Below are 14233 nucleotides of genomic sequence, written 5' to 3' on the forward strand. Positions count from 1 at the left end.
GTTTCAATATGTCATTACTTGAATATGAAATCACACTGGCTTGCAGCTTAACATTGGCTCCAGAGGATCCTGGGTTTCTGGGACTCACCAGTGAAAGCAAGGTAAAGACAGGGAGGCGATGGGCGTGGGGGCGGGTTTGGAGGGTGGGGGTGGTGGTTGGTGTGGGTTGGTGAAGAGAGTCACAGCCAATAAATTACCAGTATTCACGGTTGCTTTGCTAATTACTTTTGTGAAACACTTTATCCAGATTTTTAATAGACAGGGCTTACTTTACACAGCCTCTTTGGTAATTCTAAACATGTCGTCGGGAGACTTTCCCACTTCCAAATTCTGATCTGCAACGTGGGTGCTCTGAGCAATCAGAGTAGCACAGGTACTTCTTATATCATGTTCCTACAGACCAGAAATTAATTACCACATGGTCACCAACAACACCAATATCACCAGCAGGACCTTTAGTACCAGCAGGAGTGGCCGTTGGAAGAGGAGGACTAGCGCATCAGCAGTAATGAGAGATTTGCACTCCAGTGAGTGAATAACAGCAGGCCCTATTTGAACACAACTATATGCCCATCATCAAAATAAAGGCGTCATTGCTTTCCCCACAGTATCTGTAACAGCAACATCAGCAATCGGCAATGGTTTCACGATCATCAATTCCAGATTTTTATTGAATTCAAGCTTCACCATTGACTATGGCGGGATTTAAATCCAGGCCTCCAGAACATTACCCGGGTCTCTGCATTAATACTTTTGTGATAATACCATGAGGCCATCACCTCCCCTTAGGTTATACAGTTCTGCAGTTGCTGCAACTAGTCTGTAGTTTCCTGTTTTGTATCTCTCTTCCTTTTTGAATAAAGGTGTTACTTCAGCTACTTTCCAGTCTACAAGAACCTTCCTCAAATCTAAAGAGTTTTGGAAAATTAAAGCTAACATGTCAACTGTTTCACTAGCTACTTCTTTTAGGAACCTGGGATGAAATCCGTCAGGACATGGGAGCTTGTCAACTCCAACAATTCACTCAGTACTACTTCCTTGGTAATTGTAATTTTCCTGAGTTCCTCCCTCCCCTTTATTTCCTGATTTATAGTTGTTTCCAGGGTGCTATTGTACCTTCAGTGGCAAGGACTGATACAAAATGTGTGTTCAATTTGACTGTTCTGTTTATTGTCATTTACCGATACCCCAAACTTATTTCCCCTCGGACCAGCACTTACTTTGCTAATCAAATAGAGGATGCTGGAGAAACTTAGCAGGACTGACAGCAACTGTGGAGAGAGAAACACAGTTAATTTTTCAAATCCAGTATGGCTCTTCTTCAGAATTTATTTTGTTAACTCGTCTTTTCTAAAATAGAGTCAAGATACCTATATATAGGGGGCACCCAAATTTGAACTGGGAACCCCTTTGATCTGCAGTCAAATGCTCTACCACTGAGCTATACCCCTGTAGGCATTTAAATTTTTGGTTATCTTTCTCTCGTAGTTTAATTTTTCCCTCTTTATTAGTCTTTCAGTAATTCTTTGCACTGTCCAATGTTTTGATATGCCACCTATATTTGTTCTATTGTATGTCTTTTCTTTGAGTGTGATACAGTTGTTACTGAACTTTGGTGGTGGAGGGTGTGGAAATTTGTGGGTATAGTGCCAATCAAGTGGGTTGCTTTGTCCTGGATGGTGTCAAGCATCTTGAGTTGTGTTGGCAAAGAGCAAGAACAAAGAACAAAGAACAAAGAAAATTACAGCACAGGAACAGGCCCTTCGGCCCTCCAAGCCTGCGCCGATCCAGATCCTCTATCTAAACCTGTCACCTATTTTCCAAGGATCTGTATCCCTCTGCTCCCTGCCCACTCATGTATCTGTCAAGATACATCTTAAATGACACTATCGTGTCCACCTCTACCACCTCTGCTGGCAACACGTTCCAGGCACCCACCACCCTCTGCGTAAAGAACTTTCCACGCATATTTCCCTTAAACTTTTCTCCTCTCACCTTGAAATCGTGACCCCTAGTAATTGAGTCCCCCATTCTGGGAAAAAGCTTCTTGCTATCCACCCTGTCTATACCTCTCAGGATTTTGTAGACCTCAATCAGGTTCCCCCCTCAACAAATAACCCTAATCTACTCAACCTCTCTTCATAGCTAGCGCCCTCAATACCAGGCAACATCCTGGTGAACCTCCTGTGCACCCTCTCCAAAGCATCCACATCCTATTGGTAATGTGGCGACCAGAACTGTACGCAGTATTCCAAATGTGGTTGAACCAAAGTCCTTTACAACTGTAACATGACCTGCCAACTCTTGTACTCAAGAGGCAAGTGGGGAGTATTCCCTTACACTCCTGACCTGCACCTTGTAGATGGCAGAGAGGCTCTGGGGAGTCAGGAGGTGAGTTATTTGCTGTGGTATTCCTAACCTCTGACCTGCTCTTGTAGCCACTGTATTTATGTGGCGAGTCCAGTTGAGTTCCTGGTCAATGATAACCCTCAGGATGTTGATAGTGGGGGATTCAGTGATGACAACACTGTTGAATGTCAAAGTGTGGTGGTTAGATTGTCTCTTACTGGAGGTGGTCATTTGCCTGGTATTTGTCTGGTGCAAATGTTACTTGCCACTTGCCAGCCCAAGCTGGGTATGCTGTTACCAGAAATACTAGAGAGTTAGCATGCAAGTACAGCAAACCATTAGGAAGGCAAATAGCAATGTGACTTTAATTACAAGAGGATTGCAGTATGAGAATAAAGAAGTCTCACTGGAATTCTAAGGGCTTTGACGAGACCATACCTGAAATACTGTGAGCAGTTTTGTTCTCCATATTTAAGGAAGCATATACCTGGATACAATATGGCAAACGCACAGCAGATCGGAACTGGAACGAGAAGGTTATCCTATGATGAGATTCTAAGTGATGGGATATTTATTTTATTGTATTGCTTTTATTTTTGATATTCTGAAGTGTCTTGACAGTATAGACATTAACAGGTTGCTTCCTCTGGATAGAGAATCTAAAAACATGGAAATAAAATCTCAGGATAAAGGGGAAAATCATTTTGGACTGAGATGGGGAGAAATTCCTTTATTCAAAGATTGTGAATCTTTGGAGTTCCCCAGAAGATTGTGAATGCCCTGTCACTCAAAAGGCAGAGACAGACAGATTCTTAATGTCTCAGAGATCAAGAGGTATGCAGTGGGTGAGTAAACAGAATTGAAGCCCAAGGTCAGTCATGATTGTCCCATAACGTGGAGGTGTTGGTGTTGGACTGGGGTGGACAAGGTCAGAAATCACATGACACCAGGTTATAGTCCAACAGGTTTATTTGAAAACACAAGCTTTCAGAGCCTCTCTCCTTCTTCAGGTGTTAGTAAGAGAGATAGTATCAGATACAGAATTTATAAGCAAAAAATCAAAGGGTCACACACCACTGATCAGGATGTATTAAACAAACCTGAGATGCTATTAAATCTTTAACCAGTTAGAAGGTTTTAATTGATTAGTATGAATACATAAATCCCCAAATTCCTTCTAACTCACGGTTCTGAGACGACTGAAGATCTTATCAGCATAAAGTATCAAATAATGAAGCAGGGTCGAGTGGCCATCTATGCTTGATTTTGTTCCTTATGTTCTTCTTTTCTGACGGCACTCTCTCTACAAATTCAACAACAGCCAGTCAAAATCAATCAGCCACTAACCTGAAAGTAGCTGATGGTTTCTTTAAATAGCACTGGCAGCATCCCTCTTCTATTGAACATATGTTCAGCTGCACATGCTAAAGCAAAGGAACATTGAAGTTAAACATGGCTTACATCGAATTAGTACAACACACTGACTCATCATTATCTGTTACTTAGCATGCTTTTCAGCACACATTACTAATATCCATAGTAATATCCTCACCATCGTGGCATTTGGTTAAATCTGCTTTGCGACTGTGCAGCCAAGGAGTGGATGTCATTTTACATTCAAAATAGCACCTGAAAGTTGAAGATATAGGCACTATGAAGCCAAATTTTGTTCCTTATGTACTTTGTGGAAAAGAACAATGCTTTGATTATTGGCTAAATGGTTTTCGAATCAAACCTTTCGAAAAGCATATGCTTCATTCATGCCATAGTACATTATAGCACCTCAGCAGTTAGTGTAATATTCTAGAGATATAATTCAGAGTCAGTTCAAGACAGCAAGATGATTTTAGGATTGAAGAGTGGAGCATATGTAATGGTTTTCAGTTGCCCTAACAAGTGTACTGTTGAGGTTTTAACAGTTGTTAGATTTATCTTACATTACATGTAATTTCAAGGAATATTATGAGGATGCACTATTAGTATTGACATTTTATAATCTTGAGACTCAACTATGCCCATCTCCTCCAAATAAAGAATGATAATTTTGGACAAAGCAAATGATAAGAATCTCCAAAAGAATTGATGCAATTTGATCATCTTGTTTTGGCATCATGTTCATCCTTGATGGTGTCTAAAATTACAAATGGCAAACCCCCTCACCTGTTCAGATCATCAATCAACTTTCTTCAGAGTGCCCTGAAACATAAGTCTACTGTTTGATCTGGATATCCCATTTTGAAACTACAATACCAAGCAAGGTCATTACTGATGTTTCTCTATATCTCCAGGAATGGAGCCAAGAACACAAAATAGAAAATCCTATTATAAAGGTTGCAAGTACAAATATTCAAGTTTTGAGATATGATATGATTTTAATGAGTCATTTGTTTTTTTTCTTTGCCTTCACTAACTGATGCAGCTCCTGGCGATTTAAACAATTTCAGACATAATTAAAAATTAAACTGTAATATTATCGACTTTTGTCTTTTTGCAAAGGAAAAAATAATCAAAGGCGTATTTGTAGTAAGGAGTTAAATAACATTAATAATGATGAAAACAAAGGTTAAGTGCATTTTAAATGTCATCAGATGCATAATGGCATTACAACTGTTATCTATTCTATGCTTTTAGTTATATTATGGCCAGACTCATGTCTTGATACTATTGTTCAGCTCTGGCCATCCATCTTGGAGCTAAGTAAGGGGAAAAAGACTGGAAGGTGCTTCATGACTGTAGTACTTCAGGATAATAAATCTCTCTCCTCTTTTCTGCAGCAGTAATAGAATCAACAGATTCCAGTTTAGAAAGTTAGAGCAGTAATTTTTTTTTTTGCAATTATCCTTGAACTGTTATGCCCTTTCCCCTAGTCTCTTGCTTGTCTTTTAGTAGAATCATTACAGTGCAGAAAGAGACCATACATCCCTTTAAGTCTGCACTAACCCCCCAAAGAGCAGCCCACCCAGATCCAACCTCAGCCCCCCACCCTATCCCTGTAACCCTACATTTCCTATAACTAACCCACCTAGCCTGCACATCCCTGGACACTATGGGCAATTTAGCATTGTCAATCCACCTAATCTGCACATCTTTGGACTGGGGGATGAAACCGGAGCAAACCCACACAGACATGGGGAGAATGTGCAAACTCCACATAGCCACCCAAGAGTCTAATCAAACCCGGGTTCCTGGTGCTGAGAGGCAGAAATGCTAACCGCTGAGCCACTGCGCTACCCTAGTAGACTGATGAAGGTGTAGAGTGGTATTATAGAATAGTATTAGAAGTGACACCTCTTCAGAGTTAAAGAGGAATAATCTGACATTGATGGGATTATCCATAAACAGAGGTTTTTTTTGTAACACAGATGTTAGAGTACAAGAATAAAGACTGCTGGACTGTGTCAATAAGAAGATGTCCATTTTCTCCTATTTTTAATTAGCTAAATGAAGATTTAAGTGAAAATTTGTCTCTCTTAGGGTCCATGAGGCCCCTGCACATTAAGCAAACTTACAATACATACAGTCATGTTGTAATGGGTTTCTGCTGTATCAAAATAGCATAAGTATGGTTGGAATCAATTATTAGACATAAAAGAAAAATAAATTTCAGGAGAATAAAAGTAAACATGAATCTTGCTTGTTGGTGACTTTGTGAGATTTATGTTCAAACTCAAATACTCAACATCATTATTGCTCTTCACAGCAAAATAATTGAGTCTCTGAATCTGTAGCTATTCAAACTTGGCAGGCGACCTGCATTGGAATTAATGATAAGTGAATTCAAACTGATGTCAGGCCTGTACTCCTGATTAACCCATGTCCATTGATTGTGACACAGGCAGCATACAAACATGCCATTATCAGCTTGATACAGCGATTTCAGCATCCAACCAGCGCTGATCAATGTTGATTGGCCGTAAGCCTGAGCAGGGATTTGAAACATATTGTGACTGACAAATTTAAAATGAGCCTGCATTGCTTAAAGTGGAACAAGGTCAAAACACTTTGGATGCTGGAATTTCTGTTGTTACAGAAAATGCTGAAATAGTCAACAGGTCAGGCGACATTCATTCTGATCAAATGTTGCTAACCGAGCACTTCGGGCTAAGTTTTCCGAGTTGAGTCACAATTCCAATGTCAGCCTCAAATCCTGCTCTAATTGAGAAATTGCCTCCACAAGCCCTGTTCACTTTGGGATGGTAGAGAGGTTCCAACTGCAACAGAAGATTTATACTCATGGCCAACCCAAAGATCATAAAGCAGAGATTCATTATTCCACTGGCATCGGGTCTTTATAACATTAACAAAAAGTTAAAGCTAAATGAAGAAAACAGGGTATTTGCATTAAATTGAGACTATAGTTCACATCTTGGTTGGGGAATCATTTGTCTGTAATTGTGTGTATCTGTCTATGGGTCTCTCTCTCTCTCTCTCTGTCTCTCTTCATGCCTAATAAAAGACACCCATTCCCGCAGTTGAATCCACAGCTATTCTGTAAGACCCCTATACTTGGTATTCTCCTCACCATCTACACCTTCTGATGGAGCTCCATTATACAGTTTGTGCTTGAGCCTTGCTATCCCAGCAACTACACGTAGCACACTGTGAGCATTTACTAGGTGGCTGTGTCATTAGCAGGTTTAACAATGCCACAATTACTCGAATGTTCATGTCCATATTAAGGCAGCATTCACTTCTTCCATTACTGACCTAGGCACATGTTAAGGGATAGGTGATATCTAGAATTTGCTTAAGGGAACACCACAGTTCTGAGGTAAAGTACAGGCTGGTGATCCTTGAGCGTACCTTGAAAAACCCCAGGCTGCGGGAAGTGTGATTGAGGACAGATAGAGAGAGTTTGAGGTAGCCCTAATAAGAGATGTTCGATGTTGAAGTGAAAATCTGCATGAAGGAAGAGATGTTAATTAATTTGCCCACCTTAGCAATACGCTCTTGCAAAAGTAACAATTAACTATTGACACTTCAGCACCTTAGGCGTTTGCTTTCACCACGTCAAATCTCACATTCACGGTAAGGAATGTCCCTGTCGCTCCACATCACTCAAAGCCTTTTCCTAAACCACCCCCTCCCTCATTACTCCAGTAAGTGAGAGACCCGACCAGTTCATTGTCAGTTGAAATGGGAAGGCTGGTGCACTGGATTGGTCCTGATTACAGTTGTGGCTGTGGTTATTGAGGACAGTCTTGTTTGAACTGCCCAGCACCGTCATAATTCCAATACCTGTATGGCAAGAATGAGGCTCAAGGTTTACCATGGAGATAGGACAGCCTAAAGAAATTTTCGGACTGGAAGTGTTAACCCTCTTCCTCTCTCCACAGATGCTACAAGACCTGCTGATTTTCTCCAACACTTTTGGCTTTTTCTTCTGGATCTGTGCTTGCTGTGCTGAATCCGATTTTTGAGTCAGAGGTGTACATCCCTGTCTATGCTAACAATTACCTCTCTGATGATAGCCTTTTCCTGGTCTTTGGAGTCTAATATCTTCCAATGATCTGGATGATGTGGTCCCATGCTTCAATAAAGGACAATTGATATTTGTCACTATTAAGCCTCTAACTCCATCCAGATATTCCCATCCTCAACTATTTTCCAAGATTTCTCAAGAGGTTTTACCATTCAGATATTCCATCATGAAGACTGCCTGTTCCCTCATAATAAGAGGAAATCATAACCAGCTATGCATCTTCAATCTCGTCTGCAATCTTCAGATCCCTGGGTTTTCTTAGACTTGCCCTGAATTTATCCAGCTTTCCATTCATTGACTAAGTGCAATATCCAACCAGAAGTACCACTTCCTTCCTCCAAATGTCAAAGGAATGTATATGGGAGCCTCTGTCTGACTTGGCTCAATTTCATCTGCTATGCCTGTCTCCAAAGACACTTGACAGCTTTATCCCCATTAGTACACATTGCCAATTTCAGGCCCTCCACCATCTGCTCTGTCTCAATCAGGCACCTTTCATCCTCATCCCATGCTGCCTGGCTTAAGAAGTCCTATAGAAGATAGCAAAAATGTATAGGGTGATATATGCACGCAGACGGTAATCCTCAAGCACGGATTCTTTATTTCACTAGCATGAGCTCTTTGCAAACATAAGAGTATTTAGACTGAATTAAAATTGTAGTTCACGCCTTGTTTTTTTTCTGTCTGTCTCTCTCTTCCCCACCACCACATTCCCCCGCGCTCCCCCCCACTCCGTTCCACTACCGTGAGGCCTCTTCCTGTCAAACACACCTCTTCCCTCAGAGAGGCTCTACTGGAACTATCCAGTTCCCTTGCTCAGTGGCCTCCCTCATGTTTGCTACCTGCTGCTGGGTGTCCCATTGCCTAACATTGGGAAGTCCTAGCTCAGTGTGGTCACATGGATAGGACCTTCTGCGCCTTTGTAGTAGGGGTGCTGCTGAGGAACCAGCATCAAGAGAGTTAGCTATTACATACAGTGCAGTTGCTGTAGTAGCTACCAATATTCAACATGAACTGCATTAGCCTTACATCAGTCTGTATGAAGTGATTATAGTACTTATGCATGGGGAGACCAGAGCACTGTGAACTGCTGTTTGCAGCTGCTGTGAACTGAGAGTTTGTGGAGATGCCTCATGCGTTTTTTTCTTTACCTGTGACACGCATCTCCAAAGCCACATCACCGAGACTGGGAAATATCAATCCATTAGATCTGTTTTTTTTTCTCTCCACAGTTGCTGTCTGGTTTGTACATTTTAACCTTTTCTGTTTAACATAAACTTAAAGTAAAGGTGCTTTGTGACTATAGCTGGCACTGGCAACCTTGCAGGAAGTGAGTGACCAGGCAAATATTTAACAGTGGCATAACATGTAGGAGAGTGGGCACCATGCTGCAATGGAGGCCATTTGGAGGAGGTGCTAAGAGGGAAGAAATGTTCTGTAAGGTAAGCACTTTGATTGTACAGTCAACAGAAGAATGGTGAAGGGTATGCACACAAGGATGCTTGCTGTATTGAGAAGTTTGATGGGAAGCCTGTGATCCATTGGAAATAGCATGGGTGATCCTCGCCTGAAGTTGACACAAGGATCTGATGGAAGTCAGATCCCAAACTTGCCAGTTTGAAAATAGTGGCTGACTTCAACCACACACTTGTGGACCCAACCATGATGCAGTATTGGATAACTGGCACCACTGCTTCCATTGTAGCAGGTGCGATCCAGCATCCAAGTGTTGCATTACAAACTATTCCCATCCTAGCTATAGGTTACATGATGCAAAGAGATTTGTAGTTTGTCACAGCAGTCCAGCAATAGATTACTGAGATTATGGAGCCACTCTGGCAGAAATGCCATGCAGACCTCTTTGGTCCAGGGTTGGTAAAGGTCATCATGCAAAGCCATCTGCTGCCCACTCACTGAAGGGCAGTAGACTTCCACCAGACATAATGCAGCTATCAAAGTAGAACTACACAGCAGCACCTGGACAAACAATGGCACAGTGAAGATACAAATTAGTTCATACACAATTGTGATTCTTTTATTTTTGATCCAATATGGCATAATTTTATTTACAAATTTGACTTGCAATGTTTAGTTTGTAGTGGCTTCTGTTTCAGCATTGTCTGTAAATGGATGCTGTGCTGTAGACAAGGGACGGAAAGGTGAGGAACTGTGGTGAATGAAGAACTGGATCATTGGAATCATAGACAAATTAGGTCTGTCCATGATTACCAGACTTGAAGCGATTGTTCGTCTGCATCCTTGTTTTCTCAATGCAACCTATGATGGTCAAAACTGCTAGTGTCATTTACAATGGCCTGCACAGCCAGTGAAATTTATATTGGACAATGATATTAGTTTAGTTCATACTAGATGCTGTGCAGAGCATAGCTTGTGTTTACAACCACACAAAAATATTCAAGAAATTTCAAAGTGAATTGAATTCAATTCATCACTTTCAGAAAAGAATCGGGCACATATTTGAAAGGGAACTATTTGCATGGTAAGGGAGTGAGGCTGTTTGGAAAGCTATTTAAAAGATCTGGTACAAGATGAATCTTTCTGCGCTGTATTTTTCTAAGATTCAGGTAAAAGTTTATTCTGGAGGCAGATTATGGCTGTAATATGAATGTTCAAGATCTATATGCATTGGGGCGGCACAGTGGCTCAGTGGTCCCGAGGACCCAAGTTCAGTTCCAGCCTCAGGCTGTGTGGAGTTTGCATGTTCTCCCTGAGTCTGTGTGGGTTTCCTCTGGGAGCTCCGGTTTCCTCCCACAAATATGTGAAGGGTAGGTGGATTGTTCATACTAAATTGCCCATAACGTCCAGGGATTTGTAGGATGGTGGGTTAGCTATGAGGAAGCACAGGGTTATAGGGGTAAGGGGAATGGTTGGGATGCTCTTCAGAGGGTCAGTACAGACTTGATGGGCCAAATGGTCTCTTTCTGCACTGTAGGGATTCTATGATCTTACATGGTAAATAGCAAAAAAGTGGGAGGATTTATAAGCTTGTCAAGTAGTTAAAGGGTGTAGTCAACTGACCAGCTAATAATGGAGGAGAGGTCAGGGGGAAGAAGCAAATATACAAAATAAAAACAGAAGTAGGTCATTCTGCCTGTCAAACTATTCCACCGTTCGATACAAACATCACTGAAATGTTTTTGTCTTTCAAATGCCACATTCCTATCTACTCCCAATAACCTGGAATTGATTCCCTTGCCCTACAAGAATCTATCTACTTTTGCCTTGTGTGTATCTAATGACCTTGACTCCACCAATTTCTGAGGCACATAATTCCAAGGTCACCCTCAAAGAAAAAAAGTCTCTCCATCTCTATCCTAAGATGATAAACCTAATTCTAAAACAGTGCCTCCTGGTTTGGTACCTTGTCAAGACTAAAAAATGAGGGATATGAGTTAATGACGTAAAATAATGATGGAGGATTTTAGCTACGCCTAACGTAATTGGCGTTATATGGCAGCCAAAGGAGAAAATGGAATGGGGTTCCTCCAGTGTCCACAGGCTTCCTTTCTAACCCAGTATATAAGAAACTCAACAAGGCAAAATTCATGGTGGATCTAGCTTAGAGTTGATAAAAAATTTAATTATTTTCTTTTATTCATCAATGGCATGAGGTCATCGCTGGCTAGGCAGCATTTATTGCCCATCCCTAATTGCCCAGAGGGCAATTAAGAATCAACCACATTGCTGTGAGTCTGGAGTCACATGTAGGCCAAACCAGGTAAGGATGGCAGTTTCCTTCCCTAAAGGACATTAGTGAACCAGATGGGTTTTTTTCTGACAATTGACTATGGGTTCACAGTCATCATTAGACTCTTAATTCCAGATAAATATTGAATTTAAATTCGACCATCTGGTACAGGATTTGAGCCCATGTCGCCAGGGTGTTATCTGGGTCTCTGGATTAACAGGCCAGCAATAATACCACAAGGTCATCGCCTCCCCCCCTGAACATGGGGTATTAACTAGGCAAAAGTGACCATAATATGACAGGCTTTAAAATGATTATTGAGAAGTAACAAAGAGAAATAGGTTAGAGGAAAGCCAGCTTTGAGGTGCTGAAAATTGAATGTGCAAAAATTGAATGAACAAGAACTTTAGCAAACTAAGGTATAGAACAATAATGCTGAACATTTCAAAAGGTGTTCAATAGAATCCAGGAAAAATATTTTCCATAAATAAACGAGAACAAGCTAAAGTCTTGTGAGATGATGTGAGTGAATAAAGTTGTAAGGGAAAAATTGTGAGGAAGGCAAGAGGCATACGTTAAGAATGATGGGTGGCAGGGATAGTATGACATTTGGCAGGATTTGGAGAACTGTACACAGTTTTGTTTACCATGAAATAGAGGCATAAGAAAGATTTCCTGAAGGGTTTACAAGGTGGTACCATGTAAGGTCAGACACATTAGGTAAGGATGATTGATTGTCTCTCTTTTCTCGCTGAAAGGGAAAGCTAACATGCGAACTATTAGAGGTTATTAAAATTTAAATTTAAACATAAAAATTAATAGAGGAGTCAGAGGGAAAACTGCTGTTAGTCTGCATCGAGAATGGTTTATCATTTATGGGGGAGAGTAAAACTAGAGGACGTCAATATATACCAGCACATCTAAGAGTGAATTTGGAAGAAAAATCTTTATCCAAAGAAGTGTGAGGACCTGGAATTTAGGGAATAGCTGAGGCAGATTATATGCATGCATGTAATAGGATGCTAAATAGGTAAAAGAGGGAGAAAGAAGTAAAGGGTCCAGTGGACAGAGTTAGATGAGAAAGTCTGGGAAAAATTTTAAGGAAGCATAAACAATTGGACTTGTGGGGAGAAATGACCTGTGCTTTATACACTATGACATTCTATGCTAGTTCAGGGTGTTACAAAAATTGCATTAAAGAGACATTGTATTACCTGAGAATTGAACGTTATATTTAACATCAATTCATAGAATCCTTACAGTGTGGAAGCAGACCAATCAGCCCATCAAGTCCATACTGACCTTCTGAACAGCACCCCACCCAATCCCTGTAACCCTACATTTTCCATGGCCAATCCACCTAACCTGCATATCTTTGGGCTTTGGGAAGAAAACAGGTCACCTGGAGGAAACCCACACAGACACAGCGAAAATGTGCAAACTCCACACAGACAGTTGCCCAACAGTGGGATTTAACCTGGGTCCCTGGTGTTACAGGGCAGTAGTGCTAACCACTGAGCCACCATGCCACCCCAAAGCTCTTGGTTTTGTGACACATTACTGTGACTTTACAATAAACTGCTTGGTGCAAATTACAAAATAAATCACCAGTTTAAGTGCATACTTTTATTCTGCATGACTTTTATCTTTTGTCTCATTTTTCTAAAATGTTAAATGTTCATCTTCAGGATAGCAGCTCTTGTGTTGACATATGCTCTGCTAATTAACATAGGCTCTAGCTCTTGTTGAATCTAATTTCTCTTACGGTTACCAAACAACCATCACACTGATCAACAATATTGCATAGACATTTCAGTTTGAAGCTAACATTTAAGGGATTTATCAAATTGAAAGTCTATACATTAAAAAGATGTTTGCATTCCTTTCATTGGTAACCCTCATGCACATATGGTCATTTTAATTGTCAACAGCAAACAGTTGAGTGGTGGACAGTCTTTCCACAGATGAAAGGAAATAGATGACATGACTGCAGGTGGTTAAACAGCTGCTGTCAACTCTCAATGGATACAGTCTACAATCGAATATTGGCTCTGAGTTAATGAGCACATTCACTATATGAAAAAAAATTCAAATTGGAAAGGTTGGCAGCATTTGCCATTTGTGATACAGTGCAATGTAAGGATTGCGTTCAATGTGTAGGATAATATCTATGGTTTTAAATTCTAGATGCTATTGTTATCCTATTGAATGTTTAGTTTATTTTAAACCAGAAAACCTCATGCTTAGAGGCCAGCATTTGTATAATCTCATGCAGTATACAAATACAAAGATGTTGATGTCCTCCTTCAGTCTCTCTGACACGCTGACAAGCCTTCTTCAGGCTTATCACTCAATCAACCACAAGCTACTCCCAATTCTCTACGTGCTCGTTTAAACAGAAAAAGAATTGTGCCTGATTTTTCTGAGGGTATTTATCAGCTGAGAGCAACATTTTAATGTTGATCAAATGATAATCTTAAACATGGTTTCCCCAGGCTGCTAGTTAATTTCAGTGGTCCTCAGTCAGATGCTAGTTTGGCAAAGCTGGAAAGGTGCTAATGGTCATCTTGATCTAAATTCCTGACGATTATCTCAATGTCAACCTGTAAAAGGCAAGAACCTACTTTGATGACTACTGTCTGAACTTTGGGTATATTTAAGCAATCGTGCTACGCATTGATGGGCCAGAACTT

At 40.7% G+C, this 14233-nt stretch overlaps 1 non-coding gene across 1 annotated transcript; it reads right to left on the reverse strand.

Moving 5' to 3' along the window:
* Window positions 1-1378: 1378 nt before the first annotated feature.
* On the reverse strand, window positions 1379-1451 carry trnac-gca. Its single transcript has one exon. It is a non-coding gene; the product is annotated as a tRNA-Cys (tRNA).
* Between the last annotated feature and the right edge of the window lie 12782 nt (window positions 1452-14233).

The sequence above is a fragment of the Rhincodon typus genome, chromosome 6 (assembly GCF_021869965.1).
Source record: "Rhincodon typus isolate 14 chromosome 6, sRhiTyp1.1, whole genome shotgun sequence".
In the NCBI taxonomy this organism is placed as follows: domain Eukaryota; kingdom Metazoa; phylum Chordata; class Chondrichthyes; order Orectolobiformes; family Rhincodontidae; genus Rhincodon; species Rhincodon typus.